This window comes from Hetaerina americana, unplaced genomic scaffold (genome assembly GCF_022747635.1).
Source record: "Hetaerina americana unplaced genomic scaffold, ioHetAmer1.1.p SCAF_7, whole genome shotgun sequence".
Classification (NCBI taxonomy): Eukaryota; Metazoa; Arthropoda; class Insecta; order Odonata; family Calopterygidae; genus Hetaerina; species Hetaerina americana.
In genome coordinates this window covers 38,449,306-38,473,919 of record NW_027287316.1, presented here as the reverse complement: position 1 = coordinate 38,473,919, position 24,614 = coordinate 38,449,306, and the positions used below count along the sequence as shown (strand labels likewise).

At 37.3% G+C, this 24,614-nt stretch overlaps 1 protein-coding gene across 3 annotated transcripts in view; it reads left to right on the top strand.

The window, feature by feature from the left end:
- Window positions 1-24,614, top strand: part of LOC139696707 (protein EFR3 homolog B-like) — a 157,152-nt gene that overhangs the window by 5,226 nt on the left and 127,312 nt on the right. For all 3 annotated transcript variants that reach the window (XR_011702639.1, XM_071595543.1, XM_071595544.1), the window contains exon 2: window positions 19,642-19,698. The gene's annotated coding sequence lies outside the window, so the exon portion shown is untranslated. The remainder of the gene's footprint in view (window positions 1-19,641; window positions 19,699-24,614) is intronic.

Genomic DNA, 24,614 nt, shown 5'->3' with positions numbered 1-24,614 from the left:
CAATGGAATGCCAGGACTCTGATAGAGAGAGATCGTTGGGTAAGAAAGGTAGGAGTTGAAAAGAATGGATATATTAGACGGAATGTATGGAGTTAAAGAATGATTTATTGCGGTGCAATGCGATTTACGGTAATACCCTTCCTACCGTCCCGCCAGACGGAACTTTGGCATGAAGCAGTGATTAGTTCCAAAGTAAATTAAAAACCTACCCCGGTCGGACTAATACTAACTGTCAAATTATTTTTGGTGTATTTTGAAAGGTTAAGACGGTTTAGTGAAGATCGAGGATGATCTTTCAGCTTAAATCGTGGTGTTTGCCGCAAATCATTATGAATTCTTTCGATTCGTAATTGGAGGATGGTGGGAATCAGAACCAGGGTGCACGTTGAATGTAAAGACTACTGATATTTGAACCAAACTATGCCAACTTTGAAAATATTCAACTCTCATTTGTCAGTTAGGAGCCGAAATGCTTCAATGAGAAGGCGCTATACGAGTGGGGCTCGAATACAAAGGGGAATAAATTTAGGCGATAAATGACTTTAAACTTGAGATCTCGCGAACGAATTTAAAAAAGAAATTGTTCTCAATGGGTTAATTTTTTTACTCGGATAGGTAAGCTACGAGTGCATTTTTTTGTCATTCCAACATCCTTAATTTAATTATTTCCACTATTTCATTGTACTTTATACAATGGTAAAAGTGTAGCGTTCTACGGTTGATATCAGTCCTAGAATTGGACGAAAGTCAAGGCAAATAACTTGGAAGACAGATATGCACCCCCACATGAAAATACGTATTATTGTTCGGTTTTTTTGGTGATAAAATATCCGTTCTCCAGTTGTCGCCGTTTGAAGTTGTTGTTCAAGTTCAAATTGCCTTGAGGCACCGTGGATTCATTTAACTTCGACTTCTTATGGATCTCGACTAAAATTTAATGCCTGAATGAATTCAAGAGCAAGTTTTAAGGGCCTGGAAATGAATATAAAGGTCCGAAAGATATTGGTCAACTTGGCAGAGAAGCTGGAGAAAATGAATGAATGGGAAATACAGGAAAAACAACCGTAAAATGTAACTCCAGAAGCTGTAAAAAATCATATTCAATGCATCCCAATCGTTTTAAACAACCAGATAGATACAACCAATCCATTCATGTAACCCGCACTATATTTTGCTAAAGACTGAACTTTCATGAACGAGAAGTGACAATTATCATATATTAACCTACCGAAAAATTAGAATTTCTTTACATACCTGTACGTCACAATGGCAAGCCAGTGATAGTGCCAGACGCACAGAGTGGCACCATGGAATCGGAAAATACCAGAGATTATCAGTTGATATTTGCCAAATGGTAAGAACTCGCATTCGATGAGGAGCAAAGAGCGACATCATTTTCATTTGGGAATGCATTTCTCTCTTTCTTATTATCATTCCTGACTTTCATCGAATTCTAGGGCCTTTCTGAACCGTTGCACACAATTCTTTTCCCATTGTATAAAGTACATTGGAAAAGTGGAAAAAATTAAATTACGGATGTCAAAATGAAAAAAATGCTCTCGTTCCCTACCTCTTTGACGGAAAAAATGGGTCCATGCAGTAAATTTTCTCCTCTTAAATAATTCGCTGGACTTCAAGTTTTAAAAAACTATTTATTGCCCAAGCATTTTCTTTCCTCTCACTATGGCGTCCCTTCGTTGAAGCATTTCGGCTTCTAATTGGTAATTTGATTTAAATTTTCTCAAATTTTGCACTGTATGATTCAAATATCAGTAGTTTTTAGTCCAATGTGTGCCCTATTTTCAATTCCTCCTTGGTCCAATTTCATAATGAAAGGGTAAAAATGCATAATAGTTTGCGGCATTATCTGTAAAAAGCAACTAATATATATATAATATATAATAATTATAAAAAATATAATATATATATATATATATATATATACCATTTTTAATATAAATTATATTTATATATATATATATATAACCATAAACACAGTAATCAACCCGAAGGTCGGTTTGGTTGGTGATATTAGAGTTCATATGAAATTCACACTTCAGGGTAGTGGGGGCAGTTCCTTTCCATGTACCGGTTATGGTTTCCCAGGAAGATCTGGCATCCGAAAAATCACTTAGCTTGGGTGGAGCTGCAGGTGCCCAGTGAGGCTTGCCTGGGAAGAGAACCCACCCTCCGGCCCTCCGGTCAGTAGTCCAACGCTCTACCCCTGAACCACTGCGACCCGCCCAAGAAATATATGAGTGCTAAAATTGTGTCCATTCAAAACGCACCTTGAGTCTTAGGCTACTTAAAATATAGCATTTAATGTTCAACGCAACTAAGCGTAATCGTTTCAAATTACATGCGTATTCTGGAGAACTTTTTTTGAAATTTAGAAGTACGAGAAACAAACAAAATTTAAAATAATTTAAAAACCGGGTCATATTGCTATTGCTATTCACATCCTGTATAATATAATTGACAACTAAATACTATGAATTTTTTTACTTATCTGCCACAGATTATAACACGTGCATTTTTTGCTCGCATAGAGATATTTTTTAAAGTAAAATTTACATTTTTATCGCAAGTTTATTCAAAAGGTAAAATAATATAGATAACCCTTCAACTTTACATGGATGAAATTTGTAACTCTGACATTAGATTCTAAAATATTTCCCGTTGTCGAACATATCTAGATACCTGTAGGTAGGTATGCTATCATCATAAAATCATTTTTTTCAACACCAAGGTCACGATGAATTTGGTACGCACGCTCACAATGGTCAGCGATATGTTCCCGACGAGGTTATATATCTCCCACATAATTTTCGTGAATATTAATGGTTTTTATTAACTTCGAAGTTAATGTATTACGCGCAATGATCGCCATTATATTTTACGAAGATATAATCCATAGAGGGTCATAATAGTTAACCTAGACGCCAAGCTGGTGAGCATCGTGGTTCATATACAAGCCTAATGAACGAACCCAGGGATTCATGTATTATTCATGATGACAGCCACGATGAGTAGTGGCTGAGATAATATATTATCCTCCTAAAATGAATTTCGTGACTCCATAGTGCTTATATATTATATGAATTTCGAAGTTGATATCATTATGTTTTCCTATAGATATCATACACGAACTTCAATGATATACTGGTTAACATTATTGCCCTGGTGCCCATTTTGAAGTCGTAAAACTCAAAATTTTCACACCGAGGAAAATAATGGAAAAATAATGTGGTTCATAAGGCAATATCGATGAATTTCGTAAGTCAGGTGGGAAATAAGAGTCGAAGTCAGTTAGTGAAATTTGATTACCTTAATTACTCTTACTATGTTGTGTAACTGATTATATCCAATTTCGTTTTTAATTCCTGTTTCCCAATTTTAAATGATGTTTAATGTAAATAAATATTAACTCTTATACAAAAATCAATTCTTAAAACAAGTCTTTTTAAATTATTATCTAAACGCTAACAATTAACAGCTGTAATATTACGCCCCTTACTGATTGTTTTGTCTTCTATTTTTTTGTCATTAAAACAAGTCTTTTTAAATGATTATCTAAACTCTAACAATTAACAGCTGTAATATTACGCCCCTTACTGATTGTTTTGTCTTCTATTTTTTTGTCCATCCAAAATGGCGCAAAATACCTCAGTTGTCGGTCGCCTCCCCTAAAACTACAACTACCATTTATTTGTAAGTTTATTTTCTTAGAGTGTATCTAGTTAAATATTGAATATATGTATAATTAAATTATATATAGAAATTTCAAAACATCACCGGATCAATCACGGATATATATATAGATGGAACTTTATATATATATATATATATATATATATATATATATATATATAAAGTTCCATCGGAGAATCTAAATTAACTGCCTCTGCTTGAGCGGCTGATTCTGGGCAAATAAATGTGCAAAATAGTATGATCAACGCAAACCTAAATATTCTCCGCTTAGCTATGTTTTCCCCGTCCTGATTCTTCTCCGTGATGATTCTCGCCACTACTTCAGTCTAACAAATGAACAGCTCTTTCAAGTACGTATCACTGATAGAGGAAAGGATTCTTCTTGTATTGGTTCCAATTTAGACCGTTCGCCAAGTCGCGGGAGACACGACACACTACGAAGGAAGCCCAGATTCTAATGCTCGTCTGTTCCCAGCGCACGACTTTCTCGAGTCAAGCGAATGATCATTGGCTAATCACACCATGGTGATTCTTTCAGATATACTGGCGATTTCGACTTATCTCAACATTTCATCGATTGCTGCCAGCGCTCTAAACATTAAACTTGGACTTTTTACCATAAGTTATGCAAGCGGGCACATGGTGCAATTTTATTGACTTTGTGAAGGATATCAAAAATTTGAACATTCATGTCCTACTCCACCTCCCGTGCCCGATCTTGCGAGTTTTATATGATCCCGTTTTGTGAAGGCTTTTATTTTACTTCATGCTCTCGCAATGGCGTGTGATATGGGAGGCTATGCCCTCCATGGGTTGTTAATTCCAGTTTAATTGAGAAAAAACTTTTAAAGTTGAGTTACACTTGAGAAATATTTATGTTATAGTATATTATTATTGACGCATGTTTTATGTTACTAAAAATCTGATTAAAGTGATGATTTTTTTCATGCCAAAATTTCATTTATTAGCAGTTTCATTTTCAGTCAGTGCTGAACACTACAGAACCAATCAATGGCATTAGATCCAATCAAATAAAACAAAGTTAATTTCCTCTGGCAGAACAACTAAGTCAAGCATTAAATTTGGAGGACAGAAACTAGAGCAGTTCCCCTCTCCTATGAATTCTCATGTTTTATAAATAAAGCAAGTATTTACAACAACAAAAATATTTTCGTTAGGTGCAGACGCATTAAATATGAGGAGGGAGTTGATGACAAGAGGAAAGACTTAAAGAAAGTGTTTAACTTTGACATGGAGCGGAGTATTTTTGTGCAAATTTGTGCCTTGGTCGTTAAGGCAGTAAGGTTAGCTTGGATTGAAATGTAACTGCGGGGAAAAAGGAAAGGGTAAAATGGATGGGAAGGAAAACAATTGAATTTCTAAAGATGATGGGGAAGATAGAATGTTCTTGAGGGAAATTCAAAGAATCCAAGAAAAAACGATTCATGAGGGAAGAACGTGGAGACTACGGCTGTCCTGTTGAGTGATTGGCTTTATTAAAAGCTTTTTTAGCTATATGGATTTAGTAAAATGTCAAGCAAATATAAATTATGTACCCTAAACTAATTTTGAATGCTGCTGCTTCCACAAGCATTAAATTAGCTAATTTAGATGCTTTGGTGTCTCTGAATAAGTAGTATTTCAAATGTAACAATATTTTCAAAATTATGTACAAATTTGTATTTATTTAATTCGCTAACCTGGAAATAAATATTGAATATTTACAAATATGTGGAATATTTTTTGTCTTTGTGTAAAATAATCGTTGCTTTAAATTGGAATACCACCTAAGTTTTGGTGTACGTTCATCCGCCCGAAGTGTGGATTGTGCTCTAACGATTGTCTCCTTGAACGTGGGAGACCCCACACGCGAAGCAATTCAAACATGTAGCCACATTCGACTGGTACAACGTACACCGAAAGCCATAAAAAAGCCGTCCGGCAGCCATGAAGAAAGGGCGAAAATTTACGTGCCGTGAGACACATTTGTACATCAAGTGCTAGCGGTCGCGAGTTTCATGTCATTTCGTTCTGTGTTTCCCTCTGAAAGTCAGTATATTGCACCTAACAGTCCTTGCTCAGTATTCTCCAGGCATAAAGTGGTCCTTTGATCATTCCATTTGTGTTAAGAATGATATCGAAGTGCCGGATAGTTTGCGTGACTCCCTGTGATCACCCTGGATAGGATGCACGCTGGGGCTAAAGAAGCAAATAAGAGTTTTATTAGAGGAACTTTTACTCACGCGTGATTTATATTTTCAAAATTTCAGCAGTGGTAGTTGAATAAACTTTAAAAATTCAAATGGTGTCTCTATTATTTTTATTTTGGCATTCATTAAATTGACATGGAAGGCGTAGCGATGTTCGAATATTGAAACATTTTTTATTCCAGGTAGGTTTTATGTAAGCAGGGTTTTTACGCGTGAAAATAACTTAACGTTAAACACTTAAATAATACTTCGTATGGAATATAATTAACAATATATGTCAGAGAAAATCATATCCCCAAACTGTGGTAGATAAAGTTCCTGTATCCCAGGCTCCCATACACGTTTATTACCAATGATGTGCCTCTCCCTACCTCTCAAACTGATGAATGCCGCTTTATATTTAAGCATAGAACTCGCTGTCTTTTTTAATCTTCATCGTGGATCGATCTCGATAATTCAGGCTATAGGCACAATATTTCTTAATTGCACAAAAACCTTTCGAGAAAATTTTATTCCCAAACAATGCCTTTAGTCTAGGCTTTACAAGATACTCATCAAAGAAGCAGAACTAGGCGTACATGTACTTATTATTATATATTAAGTCTACGCTGAACAAGACAGTCATCAAAGAGGCGGAATAGGTATACTTATTTTCTACACTTGCGGGGATTCTATTCCTGATCCCTAAATCATTTTTCCACTTCCACTATTACATTGTTAGTGTTTAGCTAACATAGCTAATCCTCTTTGATCACATTATAATGCAATAGTAATCATTATCATCTATGAATTCTAAACTATAGCAGTAAATGTGTGAGTGAATATTAATGATCGTTTTCTTTAAAAACCTAATTTCTCTGTAATGCATTGCAATTGTAAGAGTTACTGAAATTTGTTGCCAGTTGACCGTATAGGTATATAGTATTAACTCTGAATGAGTACAAGTTAGTTCTCGATTAGTTAGTTAGTTCTCTTCGTTTAACAAAGAGAATTCTCATCTCTAGATCAAAATGCCTTTAAATTCAACGCTTTTATTTTTACCTACTACGTGGATCCGAGTAGCAGAACCTGAACAAAGGATGAATTCTTCCAGATCCTTGGCAGTTTCATTTTCGAAGTGATAATAAATGCAGAGGGTGGCGCGCAACTTCTAGAATCATTAGTACAGGGTGCGACAACATAGCTTCCTTTTTTAAAGGGATTTTTCTTTATAAGGAAGGAAGTTATGCTGCCGCAAATTGTACAATTTTGGCGGGTTGGGATATGGAGAGAGGAATTTGAGAGGTGTGGAAGTTCGAAGAGATACCAGGCGTTGGGGGGTAGGCATTAGGGGTCAAGGGTTAACAGTTTATCGCCTTATATATACCAGGAATGACGAAATGGCTCTTAGCACGAACTTCACCTTCCAATTCGAGTATGCAGCTCAATACATTTCAAATGCCTACCAAATCCGTGAATCACTCCAAGTACCTCGGAGTGTGAAAGCACAACCTATCTATTCCTCTAATGTCGACCGATAGAACGTGAACTCAACCCGCATTGGCGTTGATACTCCATGTTACGCGTAATTGTTTTTCAAAATCATATTCTTCTTCTTTATTCTAATTAACAAAATAAGTTGTTTTGGTAACATGTTTAATTATAGATTTACACATTGATGAACAGTTTACGTGCCCGTAGGCCCAAACTCTTTTCGAGAGAGAAACTAAATTCTTCCCCTTAGACATGGCACTGCCATTTGACACGTGAAAGTGAAAAACCTTGCCCGGATAATATCTTTAGAATTCATCCAAGCTTATTGTTATTGATTTTATTCACTAAATTTTACATTCTCACAGTCTGGATTCTCACAGTTTGAAAAAATGGTTTAAGGAAAATATGTCTATGGAAACACTTCTCCCATATTACGTGTACTATATACAAAGTACGTAGTGCATATCATCTATTAATACAGTCGCTTTGTTTAATTATACGTTGAATACCAGAAAATGATATCGGTAGATAGTGTCTTTTCACAGTATTGGTATGAAAATATTTCCCTAAAACTAATAGTTTGGGGAGTTTTTTATTTTTATCTTTCTATCGTATATATTCCCCCTGAAGCATCAAATTATGATTGTGGCTAGTAGTTTTCTGGAAACTAACGTTATAAACAACAACTTTAAAAAGCAAACTTTTTTGCAACCCATAATCCCTAAGATATGAATTTATGTCTCATATCAAAGAAGTCAATTTACTTGAAAATGGAGTACTTTTGCCTAAATCAGATGAAAAAATTGGAATAAAAACAACTACAGTAAGCATACGCTAAATTTCATATATTCCCTGCGTATGTTAAACTAAAAGATTTCTGAATTGTCCTTCGGGAACTATTTTGGTCATATTCAATCTGCTTAAGGTGTTGAGGACGGTAATAGAGGGGCGGGGAAGCAATGCAGGGAGGGGAAAAGAATAGGTATCCCGGATAGAATTAAGCATGCGAAGCTAAAGAAAGTTATTCTAATGTGTAGCTTGAGGTTTGGGAATATTTTGCTTCATGTAGGTTAGGATTTCAAAAGTACAGTAGATTCTATGTAGTAGTGTCCATTATAAATCTACCGTGGATCGGTTGACCTTTAATAATAAATCACTTATATACCGTAGATATATTACAGACGTAACAAAAATACTCGAAATCCCAAAAAACTGGCTGTTTTCCTTAGATCAAATCGTTCTAATATGAATTATTAAATAGATACCCATTTAGAGTGGCTATAGGTGCATGGAAAAATCTAAAAATTGCTAAATGCTCTTAACAAGCTCAAGCATAATCTTAAATCTCTGTAGTTTACTGGTCATGCTGTTTTTGAGGAACGCAGGAACTAAGTACACTCCTAAGAACAACCTAACACGAAAATAAATTCCATGTCCTCTTACACTCCGAAATTTTGGGGGTTATAAGGTTCAAGAGGTTGTGACGATCCCGGTCAAGGCAAATGAGTTTTACACTAAATTCCATAATTCCTCACATTATCTTAGAAGACATGAGAAAAAATACATTAAAATACATACATAATTAAATGCATGCACATAAAAATACTTGACAAAGACATATGCAATAACGAATAATTTCCAAATAAAACTTTGTTATTCCACGCATAAAATAAACGTTAATGTCCCCATTTTAGTTTATTTTAAAGACATTAATGTTTATTTCACATGTGAAATTGCAAAGTTTTATTTTTTAAATAGTCATCATAGAACAATTCCACAAAGTTACGCCTGAAACAATTAATAATATCCTAACATTGCGCATATTCTCTTTCGCTGTCTCTTGGATAAAGTAACATATTGGCAATATTATTACCCAGTGGAGAATGAAAATATTAATCAACATTAGGTATTTATTACTTCTGAAACACAGATTGCCTTTGAAATGCTCTAAAGAAAAAAAGTATAAAGAACTCCAAAACTCGTGCCTGCCTTCGGCCGCCAGCAAAATTTTCCGTTCTTAGCGTTGGGCAATGAAAAGATAGTGGCGGTAATAATATGTATTTGACTTTTAATCAGATTAGGGAATTATCTTTGTTAATGTTTAACATTGCATCACGAGGGCCTCGACTCAGCGATTTTCGTGTCCGAGGCTGTAGGCAAAGTGCTCCCTACTCTATTGCCTTTGGTCCCCCGGGGCGGAGTGTGACTCCCACCCCCGTGAATTCAAGCGATAATTTGGAGAATGGAAGCGGGACTACCGCCTCTGCCTTCCTCAATGCAGCCGAAATGCGATAAAAATCATGTCGATCCAATCTTTTCCGACTTTATTGCATTTTTTAATATTCTTTTTTTTTAATAATCTCCTCCGACGGAACGCTTGGGGCCGCTCGCAGTTAGCGTTTTGATCGTGGGAGGAGAAAAATATTCGTAAGTCAACAGGTATTGAAATTACACTTTTATCGCTGATATCTATCGGTTTCTTGGGAAAGTTTTGAAAGCATTTGTAGGCGTTTTTCCCTTCTGCGAACCCCGGTTGTGCGTTTCCGGATTACAGTGCGGTACATACTATATCTAAAATGCCCGAGGTATCAAAAAAGATTTCGAGTCGACATTAATGGGGCAGTCGTTCGTACTCATAGCCCGGTTAGCCGTTCGCGTGGGCGAGCAATCCCTTGATTTCTAATGGCCACGCTAGTAAAAGTGATTTGAATTTAAACGCTGAGGTTTTAAAAATGAAAATGATATTTCTTCTGAGAATGAAGCCGCTTTCTAGAGTACATAATCAATTATCACTCTATTATTACTTTCTGTATTGCAGTGATTCATCGTACATTGTATTTCTCTTCGGCCAGTATACCGGTATACGTTGGTATTCAATTAACTCTGAAGATTCCAATGACCTTGAATGGCTTCGTTGGTAATTATACCTCACATTTTTTTCGCTCTAAATTTAAAGGGAGTTTTGAACAGTTCAACGCGAATTTAAGGTAATGATTGTTTCATTAGTTTAAGGGGTTTAGAAACAACTCTGCATTGGGAAATAAGTATGGACCAATATCGATAATTTAAATTCCTCCAAACATTGGTATTTAATCTATATAAGTATGTAGAAAATTGGTAATTGAAACATTGGTGACGCCGATCCGATATCTGTCAGTACAATCATTACTAAACGTCAATAATATCTCATTCATCACAGAGATTCAATTCACATCATATCCATCAAATCATTGAGAGTACAGTCGCATCGCATCATATCACTGGGAGTACCTATAAATACCTATTCAGTTTCCGGGCATATGTAGAGACCGAAAGTAGTGAAGACAATTCATCTCAGTGAGTTGCCAAAGAGCCTCAGAAATTTCTCGTAGCATTTCTCTAAGGACGTCACGGGGATAGCCTCAGACTGCGATGAAATTGCCTCCGTGGAAATTTAAGATTGTCCATTGTTTCAAAAAGAAATTGGCGCATAATTATGGCCATTAGTAGGGCAATTGTTTCATGGAGACGATAACGTCGCGATTCAAAAAAATGAACCATTTTGCTTCTACCTCCGGCAATATAATGGGTATTATGAGTCGAATAGAAAGAATTCACGGAAGCATAATGTGACTCTCTCCCCCGAGCAAAATGTTAAAAAATTTTCATAACGGTTGAAAGGGAAAGCCATTTGTTCCTGTTATGTCAGATTGCGTGTGATAACAGGGAAGTGTGCGTGTATTTTATTGAATGGAACTAAAAGGATTTATTTGTTCGGATATATTAATTTCTTAGAAGCAATGGACATTTTTAAAATGTTTGAGTCATATTAGCATTACAGCCCTGGAATGAATTCATAATTAATAGCTATAATCGATAACTTTATCGAAATATACTTACTGAAAAGTAATTAACTGTTTTCCAGCAGTATTTCAGACGGCTAAAAACAGTTGCTTGTGAGAAATCATTAAAATGAAAACTTGTTTTCCCGTAAGCATGAAATAATTATTTCCACTGCTACTTCAACCAGTCAGAGTGAAGTCATGCCATGTATTGCCATGGATTCATGTTCTGAAGTAATTTTCGTTGCGGGAAGATAAACAAATGTTTAAAAAAATTATTGGCTAAGTATTTTGTTTTATCATAACTCCACATTCCGTAGGAACGTGGACTTTAAGGAAGGAGGATAATTATCGACCTTTGCAATTAGGTTATGGAGAAGGTTAGAGGGGATCGATTGACAGGATAGAGTAACGAACCAGGAAGTACAAGGACCAGGAAGAGTTCAGGAAGAAAAGAGCGCACCGTCGACGATAACAGGCAAAAAGAAATACTGGATTTGCCAAAACCGAAGGTGATCATGCTTGATTCAAAGGTGGTAGAATTGGTGTAGTGGTGAATTGGAAGAATAGTGAGGACCAAAAAGAAGACACCCATCGTTTGGTTACACCAGGATGTGAATATGTTGATTTGGCATGAAGAATCAATGTGCTCAAGATTAAGGTAGGATAGAGGTGCGCCAAGATAATGCCTCGCCCACAGCAGAACGACTAACAATGACGATTGAGTCAAATGGAATGCATGTAAGTTGAAATAGTGTTTCCCTCCCTCATGATGATGGTCAATGCCGAACTCACTGCACGCCTAGCCTGAAGTAAGAGGCTCCCAGAAGAAAAATTCTGGCAATTGAATGTTAAAAATCCTCGCTTCGTACAATCTGTATTTAAAGAAGAAAACTTCATCCTTCTCGTGCTGCGTAAACCGTGTGCCGGAAAGAGATTTAATGTGCATCATCAAAGCCGGAGATTGCATGGCGTATTTGATTTTACCCCCATGACGTAGCTGCTCACCCAATTCTTTCTCGATGGAGCCGTAATTAGGCGAATAGATTACGCTTAGATAACATGGACGAAAACTATTATAATTTTCCACAATGTTTCTCTGTCATAATGGAATAGTTCCACTTCATCACACCTGAATCTGCAATTTATATTACACTCAAACTTCTTTACTGTAGAACAACGTAAATAAAAGTGGCATGTGTATAAATTTCCCTAGACAACGAGCTATTATCTTAGAGATTTCTTTTTATAGATATTAGAAAATTGAAAGCATTGTAGCTCATTTGTCGAGTTCGGGAGTTAAAATGAAGATCACACGTTAAAATAAGACCAGGATTTGCCACTTAACTCAAATGTTTAAGAAAACCACCGTTATGTACGTGTATAAATTGTTTTGAGTTTCCTTACGTTCGAGGAAGTGGATATGGATACGAGTATGATTTTCGTAGAGTTGGAGGATAGCACCAATTTTATGCACCTTGATAAAAATCATATATTTCCTTCTGATGTTGCTGAGTGTCATTTTTGGCATTCCTTCTAATACTTTTACAATGGTCATCGTAAAAGGCTGATATATTATTAAATTCTAGGTGACGATAATTTATGTGTTTGAAATGAAAGATACGACATTCGCCGTCTGTGTCACTCCCAAAGTGATTACGACTTTAGGCAACATATTGGTCATGATGGCTGTTATTAAATTAATTATATTTAAAACTTCACCACACAAGCCGAGAGATAGTAGTTTGTGGGGAGAGTTTCGTTGATATATGTCCAATGCTACTCCAGCCACTTGACCACCATTGTTTAAAGGGAATGAAAGTTGATTCTCGTCAATGATTCAGTTTTTAATTATCGATCCATCGAAAGAAGCGGAGGCATTTACTCGAGACGTAATTGGCACAGTAGGACATTATTTTACCTTGGAAAAGTTTTTTTGAAGCTTTTAATTGTACATTAACAACAGAAATGGGTCTATGCTTGGTTTCATTACATCTATCCCTGTTTTATATAATTACCTCTTTTTCGCTTTAATACAATTAATATATCATTTTAATAAAAATGTAATTTTAGCCATTAAGTCTCATTTTGATGCACCTTTTTTGTTTTTACTGTCCTATTGCGCTAGCAAAGTAAAACTTTACCAAGACAACTTGTGTTGAAAAAATGCGGGAAAATATGGAAACAACGCCTTGAAATAATTAAACACACACACACACACATATATTAATATATATATATATATATATATATATATATATATATATATATATATATATATATATATATATATATATTGATGATGGCAAAGCACTCACCTCACGAAAGCGATATAACACTTAGACAGCGCAATAGAACAGAAAAATATAAATAGAAAATACATAAAAGGAGGCTCGTATTTAAGAAAGTTTAAGCTTTCGGCCGTCTCTTGGTCCTTCTCCAGGTCTTACCTGAAAAAGGCCCAAGAGTAGGCCGGAAGCTTGAACTTTCTTTAATGTGAGTGCGTTTTTCCGTGTTTTCTATTTAAACATTTGGTGTCTTTGTGCCGTCCAAGTATATACGATATACCTTAGGAATATATTCATATACGTAATAAAACTGAATTTTCAACGTTATATTCTCAGGTAATCGTTAACCCGCAATATACAGTTTCAAATACAGCTAAAAAATGACCGATTAAAAATATTTTTAATATTTTCTGAGACCTTGTTTCAATGAATCCAACTCAATCGGCACTCATTGCCCCCTCCGGTCTCTCGTTGAGGATGGGTCCGACGTGAAAGTTTCGTTATTCATCCGGGAGGAAGGAAAATCTGTATGATCCAAATATAGGAATAACCCTTTTTAAGACATTTAAAGAAATCAGTAAGAATTTTCGGTTGGTCAGGGGAAGGTCGTACAAAAGGAACAGAATTCATGACCGTGATGCTATAGGTGAGGAATAACATCGACTGTAGCTCTGTACTTCCAAGAAATCATGATTTGTAATAAGGAGGGATGATTGGAGATAGAAAGGTTATGAGGTGATGGATGTAGTGAAGAATGATGGAGTCTATAAGCTGAACGGTTATGATATGAAACGATTAAGCGGTTTGTGATGATAGGAAGTTAGCGGAGATAATTCGGAAAAAAATGAAGGTGAAGGAGATATTGAGCAACTGGATTACTGCGAAGTACACTTTTCAATAATAGACAGGAGGACGTTAAAACGAGAAGCGATTTGCAGTTCAGGTAGGTTCAAGAATTCAATTAAAAGATGTAATGAAGGAATGCAATTAAATAGCTTGATGGTGCACTGCCAATTAAACTCCACAAAGTGTACCAATTTTCAAATAGTTTAAATGGAACAATTCAAATGGCTTTATAAAGATTTCTTGTAATTAAAATTTGAATTTCATTTTTATACGTTTATTGAAAGATGTAGATCATCGATCTGGCAGGACTTATGAAGAATGTAGATGCGAAGTGTACTTCTTCATTTAATTGGACCACCGATTAATGTAAAATGATTTTTGTAGCATTCTGCATCTATGAATAGTTATTAATTCTTGAGTCGGGATACGTCAGTAAGTAAGTAAACCTAGAGACGTATGCATACGATAGAATGTAATTATAAAAGCCGTTCTCTTGGAAGAGGTTTAATATCTTCAGAGCAATTAAAGATGAGTCACTAAACCACCTGTTCAGACTTGCAAAATATTTCTACCCTGGGTTCATTGAACTACTTGGTCATTGTTCTCAAAATTTGCGTGAAGGCAAACAAAGATGCTTAGCATCAAATTAACATATTTTGATATTGTACTTTTCTTCGTCTTTTCGCGATACACGCCTCTCTCATTGGGATACAAAGTTATAATTTCAATTTAATACATTAAATATCCAACCTGATGTCAAATCATTAAGCACCATTAATGTGCTGTTATTTTCAGGGGTGAATTTGAACCGAATATTCTATCCTCCTTTTACCATGATTTTTTTCCTTCGGTAAGAATTTAATTGAAGCAAAAATACCAATGTATCTCTGATGCGTCGAAAGTAGTCGTACGGAATAAAATTATCTAGAAAGATACATTGGTATTTTTACTTCAGTGATAATGGATTTCCACAAAGTTAAGCCTGAAAATAAAGAATATATTCCGATTACATTTTCATCATACCCAATGGGCTTTGAAACATCTTGCCTCTGAGAGAATTCAAGAGTACGCGAAACCGTTTGGGAGTAAACGGGTGGTACCCGGGGCTGCATTGATTTTTCACCATCCCATATGACGTTACCACTTCAGTTTATATTACAGCCACTTACTCTTAGTCGTCCCTGATTCATTAGGTCTGTTTTTCTTCTCGCTTACCTCCTTAAGTATCTAGGATCATCTTTATCTTACGTTTTAATTTAGATGCCGACCCTTTTTCACGCATATTTAGAGGGAAATTGAGTAAGACATGAATGCATAGTGGGAGGGAGTTAAGTATGCATCCTAGTGGTTATTGTTGCATTTCGATACTTCACTTCGGGTGTAATGGACATAGAATTAGCAAATTCATGAGATTATATCATAGAATGCCCGCATGGTGACAAGTGAACATAGGATTGAAGGCATTCACCTCCAATTTTCTGGATTTTTCGCGGTGGGTGGAGTTTGGAATGCAGTGTGTCATAGGATAGTCCGAGGACAACGCCCGGGAAATCCAACCTAAATACCTACCCTATTCGTGTCCCTCTGCAGATACTCGACTGTGCTGTTGCTAGTAGTTTGATCACTGGTAAATCTGGTGATAAACTATAAACTTATGACCGATAAACCGATATTGGTTTTACGGGTTACAAGAACTTTGATTTAGGCAATTTAAGTCCAAGGAAATGATGAAATATCTTTCCTATTCGTTAAGATATTTTTCTATGGCCTATTATGGTATTTTTAATAATTAGATTCATTATTCTAGTGTTTAAATTGGAAGCTCAGTATTTTAATACCATTCTTAAATCTAAACGAGCCCAATCTCTGGAAATTTATTTTTAACCAAAGCGGGCTTCTTCGCTGAATTTATGGGGAAAATACTCAGTCCTCAGTGAGAGCAGCCCTGCTGCAGTGGTTTTATTTTTTAATAAACGACTTAAAGTCATGGCCTCAGTCCAAAATTTTAGCGGCGTTTCGAAAGGCGGACGTTTTGTGAAAATAAACGAATAACTGATTCACTTTCCCTACCATTCCTCGGCCCACGATTTTGCCTCTGGCACGAAAATGCTTTGACCAAGGGACGTCGTTTTAAAGTGCTCCTCTGATCCTTGCAAACGTGCATACAAACACCTATGAATGATATTCTAGAACCCGGAAGCAGAAGGTTTTGGCAGGAACATTTATGGGACAGTTCGTGAAACTTATGATGAGGGCGTGAGATCTTGGGAATCCATTTATCCGTCTATCTGCGTCTGCATAGTTAGTTGATGACTTATACCAAGCAGCGTTTTATTTGGAAAACGATACAGATATAGAAAGGAAGCCATTATGCCAAAAATTGAAGAACCACTATGTATTTTTGATAAGAGGCGATATTATTTACTTACTTTCTGACTGATAAATTCCACGTATGAAAAAATAATTAATCTTCAAATAAACTTTTCACCGGACCCTGGGAAATCACAGGCGACACAGGGAAAGGAACTGGCCCCTTACCCTGACGTGTGAAATTCACCCGTCTTTGGGTTTAGCGATCATTGAACTTTACCTCACATATCAAACCTACCTTTTTGATTGCCGTAGTTGGTGATGGTGGGTTTAGAACTTATTTCCTCGAGCATTTAATCAATCACAGCAATCATTTCTCGCTTTTTACCGTCAATTTCTCATGTTATATCATCAGTTATTTTCATACTTTCATGAAATGTAATGGTTGTTATTCATTAATTACTTTAACAAAAGTCCTTAGCATATTGATCTTGTTGGGAATTCAAAATAACTGACGTTCCCAAGAAACTTTCATTCATCGGTTTTTGCCAATTAATTTTGGGGAGCATATTGGGCTATGACATCGATATATATATATATATATATATATATATATATATATATATATATATATATATATATATATATAATGTAGCATTATTAAATGTTACATTGAATATATATCGCTGACGAGGAAGGAATAACTCTTGTTTATGACACAGTGTTTTGCAAGGATGGCATTAAATAGTATGGAAATTAAACCCTCAAAAAAATGCACAAAATGTTAAAGGTAGAAGTGGAGAGGGTGGAGTATTCGCCCATTGACGGTAGGCCCCGAGTTCAAATTCGGATCACTGGAATATCCCCCTCCCTGATTTCACCCTTGTGATTTTTCGTTTACCAGATCATCCTGGGAAACCACAGACGGAATAAAATGATATGTTTTCTTCAGGTGTAACCTTCCACCAGGAAATTTATGAATAAATAAATCTTCATCATCTAGTATGCTTTTAAGTCAGTAGTGAAAATTTTGCTGCCCACGTACGGCATGTATGTGGCCCGTCACTGCATTTTATGGATTCTGCAACAATTGTTGATTATTTTTATTAAAAAGATATTTTAAATTTCATGTTATAATTTACTATTTCCTTAAAATGATATAAAAATAAATTTTGTTGCTATATTTAACTAAGAATGCCTGTTTTTTAGTCAGTACATGTACTTCTTATTGAAATTTAAGGAGAGGTGTTATTTCACGTTGGTAAAACCTCACGCTGAATACCCGTCGCTTATTTAGGACCCTTTACAAGACTTAAGTTCCGAAGTAAACGAGTTACAAATAAAATCTGGCCGTTTTGTAAAGAATGGTTATGAACGAACAGAAAACGTCTTAATGTAATCAAAAAGTTTAGAGTGGGAAGAGGCGAGAAGATGGAACTTTTGGAACAGTACGCACAAAGTGCTCAAGTTTAACGCTGACGAGGAAGGAATAACTCTTGCGTCTTATTACACAGGTAACCGAGACCACATTAATAAGTTGGCACAAACCGTCCGCTGAACCGATTGGCATGAGTGATCATTTTGTCCTTGCAAAATTATACATCACAACAGTCGTAAACATAACTTGCGGCACATCAATCAATAATTGCTCGAATGCCTGATGTTCTAATACCCACACGTCTGCCACACGCTCTTTTAGCGGCTGACGGGATTCACCAACTTCTAAATGGTGCCCTGAAAGCCACCGCTGGGATAAGTGGTAGAAGGTATTTCAGTACCAGGCGTGCAACATTAAGTTTTCTTAATTGTTAGCTACAAAAATATGTAAAATAAATTGGATGGTTTGAAGCTCTACTTTGGAAACATTCATAATCACCGAATAAAAAACTTAGTATATTTTCACTCAAAACAATATCATACTACTACCGGTTTCGACGTATAGGCGACATCATCAGGTATAATAATACCAATTTACACCTATAAAACCGGGTGTAGCAACATAGGTTCCTCTTTTTACATAAGGAATCATTTCAAAAAAGGAAGTTATGTTGTCGCACCCTGTATAATAAAATCATTTATAATATATAGTGTAATAAAGTTTTTTGTGCAAAAATCCTGTTTTTTCATACAGTATTATGTAAAATAATTGAAATAATATAGTTAATGATAATTTCAGGTACTTTTACTTAGGTATCTGAGTGTGAATGCTTCTCTACGCGTAAGAGACGAGCCATTCCTAAAAATAACAATGAAATTATGACAAGGAACTGGGCATCTTAGAACAAAAAAATAAAAATACATATTCTCCAAGCGCGGTCGCTTGCTGTTATTCTGATCATTTTTCTTTATTGATAAAAATAATTTCATAAATATGGTTGTTGTACATTAGATTTATCTAATCTTATTGTCAGTGAAGGATGAATATGTGCATACCAATGCTAGAAAATAACAAAATTGCCCGTAGTAAATCCTATATTTGTTAAGTTATCCTAATTTGGCCCGCAGTATTGAAAAATATCATGTGTGCAGCCTCTGATTGACAAAGGTTTTACGTCACCGGTTACAAGTCCCATCGTTGTCTCAGTGGGATTTTATATCGCGTGCATCGCGCCAAGACTATGAGGTAATTCAAGTAACCCACGTGAAATGCGTAGGTAGTGACTTCAACATTGATTGGAATTCGTCTAACTATCATATGGAGGAAATGGCGTTGTTCCGTGCCTACGTCTGGAGTATTCAACGCGGCCCACTGCCAAAGCCCTCATCCAGAATCTCCCGATCCCTCCGAAAGAGACACGCCCACTCACCGGGTCGAGAGGGAGACCATCTCGGGTAGGGATTTCTCTCTCCCTTCGGGCCGCGCCACGCACCACCTGGGACAGTCCTCGGCCCCGGGGTCCGCCTTTGCATCCTTACACTCGTCCCTCTCACTCTCCCCCGCTCCATAAATATGTCTCACCTCCCTTTCTCTCTCTTTCGCAGAAATCTCCTCAACTGGTACCACCGAGCGATTTCCAACGCGGACGGAGCAGGGCATACGTATGTACTTGTTCTCTTACGCGGTCGAAGCCTTCTTAGACTTTCTTCAACTTTCGTCAGAAAGCCAAAGATTAATATCTAGTTCACTCGAGTAATAGGAGTGAATATATTTAGATTTAATGACGGAGCAGTGGTATTTGTCGGCTGAAATACTTCGGAATTAGATTTCCAAGGCCTAATTTGTAATTTCCACCGTAATCTTGAGAGGGTGGTGTTATGTGTATAAGAGGCGTCGTTACCTGCAGGAACGAGCCAGCTGTAGTTATTTCTTGATATCACCTTTCTCTATTTTATTGCCTTGCGTCGGTCGAAATATGCTCCAAATCGATATTGATTGATTTTTAATTTGATCTTTACCACTGCTCCAATTGCAAATGACGTTGGTGCTTGAAAAGAGCGAGAACCACTGAATGTTCTCATTCTTTTCTGAGCGAAGTTTTATGAAGAATTGAACGCTAATTGCACTCTTCGCATTTCGCCTATCCCGAGCGGAATGATTTTCCGATATTATTTTGCATTAATGAATGTACATGAAGAGCATTTTCTATGCTCGAATTTCAGTGTCGGCAAGTTAACGGAAAAAAATTTCATGAATCGTGGAAGTGTCCATTGACACTAAATGCGATGGTTTTACAAGTCGGGTCAAAATTAATTGTGGATTTGAAATGCGCTCTTCCTCTTTTACTCGATCTTTGTGGTCATAGCCAGTAAAATTTGGGTTTAAATGAGTCCTATTTGTCCGATGCGTCTATATGAGATGGTGCAGTGCTGTCTAGTGCAGGGCAGGTACATTTAGACTCGGGTTTTTTCCCTAGGTTAGGGAATTTTTTTGAAGTGCTGCGGCCCTCACCCGGGTAGCTATCAGACGGGGTAGTTTCAAGAAAGTTCGTCCCCTCCTTGGTGCCGACTGTCAAGGGTAAACCAGTGCCGACGCCGACTCTCGCTCCAACACGTTTCCTTCTTCCTCCATTCTCGCCTTTTTGTGATCGTCTAGGTGTAAATAGTGTAAAACGCCTGCAGTACTCACCGATCTCCGACGGTGATCATCGCCGTGGATGCAAAAATCAAGGGGAGGAATAATTGTGGAAAAACCGTTACGCCTCGAATGGGGAAGTTTCGATCTAGCAAAAACCAACGCTGTAACTCCATCTTCGTCCCTCTTCCCTTCTCTGCCCCCCCTCCCCGCTCTCCCATCGCTTTCACTCTCGTTCCTTATGTAGCAGCACCCACGCCGTCGTGTCGTGTCGCACCACGCCCTTCCCGCTCTAACCCCCCGCCACGCGCGCGGCCACTCACACACGCAAGCCGACATACAAAGATTTTCGAATCTCGTTTTTTTTTTCTTTTCCCTCCTCGCTTTTCCCTTTCGATTCTTTCTCCCGCCGTCCCTTTCGGGAGGCAAAGCCGGGAAATGCACAACGCCCCAGATACCCTCATTCAAAAAAGGGGTTTGTTTTCTCCTCACTGGGTTATGGATTGTCATCGATGGTGCGGCGAATGTGAAAATACACGCGTGCGTTTCTACGTCCCCCACGCGTCATCAAACGTTCTTTGCGGAAGCTGAGGTCCTCCGCTGCTCCTTCGCTCACCTCTCACTTATTCTTTTCTATTGAAGCTCGCTCATTTCTTTTTGCTCTTCAGCTTACTCATCAATTTGAAAGCTACCGAGAAATTGGTTGCTCTGCGAGGCACCCACCCACCGTAAGCAGATGGCAGTATCCAGTAGATCAAACATAAGTGGTCGTCGCATTTTTTTGTATCTGCGTGAAATACCATTTGTCATTTTTATATGGGCTTGAAAGATTGCAGGATGAACTTGGTTCCATATTTCGTCTTTTTATATAACCCCTCAATTTGATAATATATTATCCTCAAACGGTATTGCTATCATTGAAACTTTAAAAAAATATCGAAAGCATTTACAAATTGGAAGTAAGATCTGGTGCTTTCCCGGCGTATTTGCTTGATGAAGTTTTCTCGGGTCTTCCACCGGGAGCCCCTGGCATGGAACCCCTGACCCGGTGGAAGACCCGAGAAAACTTCATCAAGCATTTACAATTTGAATCCCGCGAGTGGTTTCAGAGACTCGCCGTATTCGATTAAGGATTTAATATACGCCACTGGCAATATTTATCAAAGTTAATAGTTTAGATTCTCGCGAATACCGACTCATTTTTTCCTTATCTATAGAAATACAACAATGCCGGTTCTTTGAAGCCCGAAGGCTTGTCAGAAGTCGCCGCTTAAACACGGCAGAGCATTATGCATTATATAAATTAAAAAATGCAGTTCTGAAAATCTAATCGTAATTTGTTAGAAGTATAAATAGGCACTATAGGAGTAGCAGTCAATACTGGCTAACCTTGATTTTTATTGTCTTATGGTTAGAAAGTTTAGGGCTGAAGTAGAGAACCTTGGGTAGATTGACTCAGGTGACGGTTTTATTCATGCCATCTGTGTTGAAAAGACATTTCTTCCGTCATCACTTTGTAGGAATAGGTTTTTGGGTATTATCATCAGCTAATATCAGCAACAGAAGATACTCTGAAGTAGTACTTGCGCCTAGTGCATAGTTCCATGACGTAAAGAACCGCTGATGAAAATAATTTAGTCATTTCACCTCATGGCCCGCCCGCCTCTAACGAATGTCTGCAACAGATGTCAGTTTTACAATCTAAATCAGATCTACTCCAGTCGTAAGCTCTAAAATGATCAGATTGCTCATAATTTATTTAAAGGTTTAACGGTAGAACAGTGGTACCCATAGCCATCACGATTTGGGTGACTCCAGGATGAGAAGGGATTTCAAAGCGTGGTTTGCCCGTAGCATGCAGCGATGATCGTGACTTAGGAACGGTCGTGGCTCGTGGCCGAGAAACCTCAAATATATTCGTTTCATCCTGGTTGCCTTTAATTGCCTGAAGTTTTTAAGCGAATGATTATGCCTTAAAAAAACGCCTCCATGTGGCCATAGCAATAACTGCCTGCGCCGTGTGGGCAATCCAAATAAATCATCCCAGATGCAATAAATTTAATCCTTTAGACACTGCGTGTTCTTAACAGATGTCCCCTCAATCTTTTCAGAATATCAACGCTTAAGAGTATAAAAAATTGCTTTACATTATTTCGCAAGAAAAATTGTTTTTCTCCGAAAATTAATATTTGGATAAGGTTACCCATGATTTGCGTCCTTTTGGTTTGTCAAAAATACATTAAATAATATAATCGATATTTTGAGGTCTTACTTCGTGGAAATCAATTATCACAGAAGTAAAAAATAACAGTGTATCTTTCCACCAGACGCTGATGCGTTGGAAGTAGTCGTACCTAATAAGCAATTTGATGGAAAGATACATTGTTCTCTTTTACTTCAGTGGCATTAAATACCCTTTAAGTTGAAAAAAAACCTTTAGGATATTATTTATATATGAATGTACCTGCAAATAAAATATGCAAATAGAATTAAGCCTTCTTTTCACTCATGAGGGCATTTATCATCCTGACCTCATGGGTGTACGACAATACTCATGATAATGTCTTCAATTAATTATATCAGACTCTAGCGATACTTACTTTCTTCCTGAATGGGCCATTTTTCCGGGCGCATGCCCCAAGAAACTGGGATCCCCTTTCCAAGGTTCAAAAGGCTTCCAACAGGCATTTGATTCTCCGCATTTACTTTATAATTTTACATGTTTTTCTTATACATAACGTACAAATTTCTCATATAAGACTCTTTACTACTCATTTTAATTCACTGTTGAACTAAAAAGAACCACATCGCTCCAGCCGGGCGTAATACCTTCTGCAATTATCATTTCGGCAGCGCACCAGCCTGGTAGACCAAAGACGGCGGGGTCGAATCTCACATCAAAAAGGCACTTCGATTGTTTTCTTAGCTTAGATGGTGAGATGTCTTGGCCGCCAGAAAATCTAAAACCCTAAACCTGTTTCTTATACAAATATCACCTTCTATTGGAGGTTCATGTTTAAAATTGATATATAAGGCAATTTAATTCACGGCCATGGCTTTTTTCCCATCTCAGAAAACAGGAAGTTATTAGCCTACCTTCCTAGATTTTCATAAATTTCTATGGTTTTAATGCTTTATACTGACGTGATGAAATTTTTCGCGTAGATGAAATTATTCTGTTTCATTCAGTGAATCCTATTAACGAGAACAATGTTGTACCTCTCAATACAAGAATTTTATAGTTCAATTTATGACGAAATTTCATTGTATCCGGAATGTGAGCACCCACCACACACTCCTGCGGCGGCTTGTGGGGTATTATATAGATGTAGATGTAAAGCGACAATCCGTCCGCCTTTTTAAGCTCTAGCCTCTCTCAGATGGATTAAGAGAACTCTAACAGCTTGTATTATAGTTGCTGTACGTTGGTTTTTGGCGTTACCTTTTTTTTACTATTTCATTGATTTTTGCACCTCCGAGTTTTCCGGTGTGGCATAAGCATAAATTTAGGGCATTGCCGAAAATTTGAGGTGATTATGCCATGAGAAGATCGTATTGCGATTAATAATTGAAGGTTTAGATCTCGTAACTGTGGAGTGGCAACCAAGGAATTTCCCTTCGAGAGAATTCTTAGGTTCGCTCCGAACGAACTTGAGCTTTGTATTCGGCCGCGTCCTCTTTGCGGGAGAATCTCCGACGATTCCGAAGTGGAGAAGCAGGTTGTCACCCAAGGTCAGCGGTGTCCATGCACCGTGGGGGCTATCGGGTGAGGGGGAAGTAGAGGGCACAAGTGGCTATGGGAGGAGATGAACCCGGAGCGGGGCATTGGCCTGCCCTTGAGAACGAGGCCCACGGGGTTCCACCACTCCCTCCCTCAAGCCACGAAATTTAAACGCCCCCAGATATACAAGGGTTGTCGCCGGGCTGTCGCCCTGAATTCCTA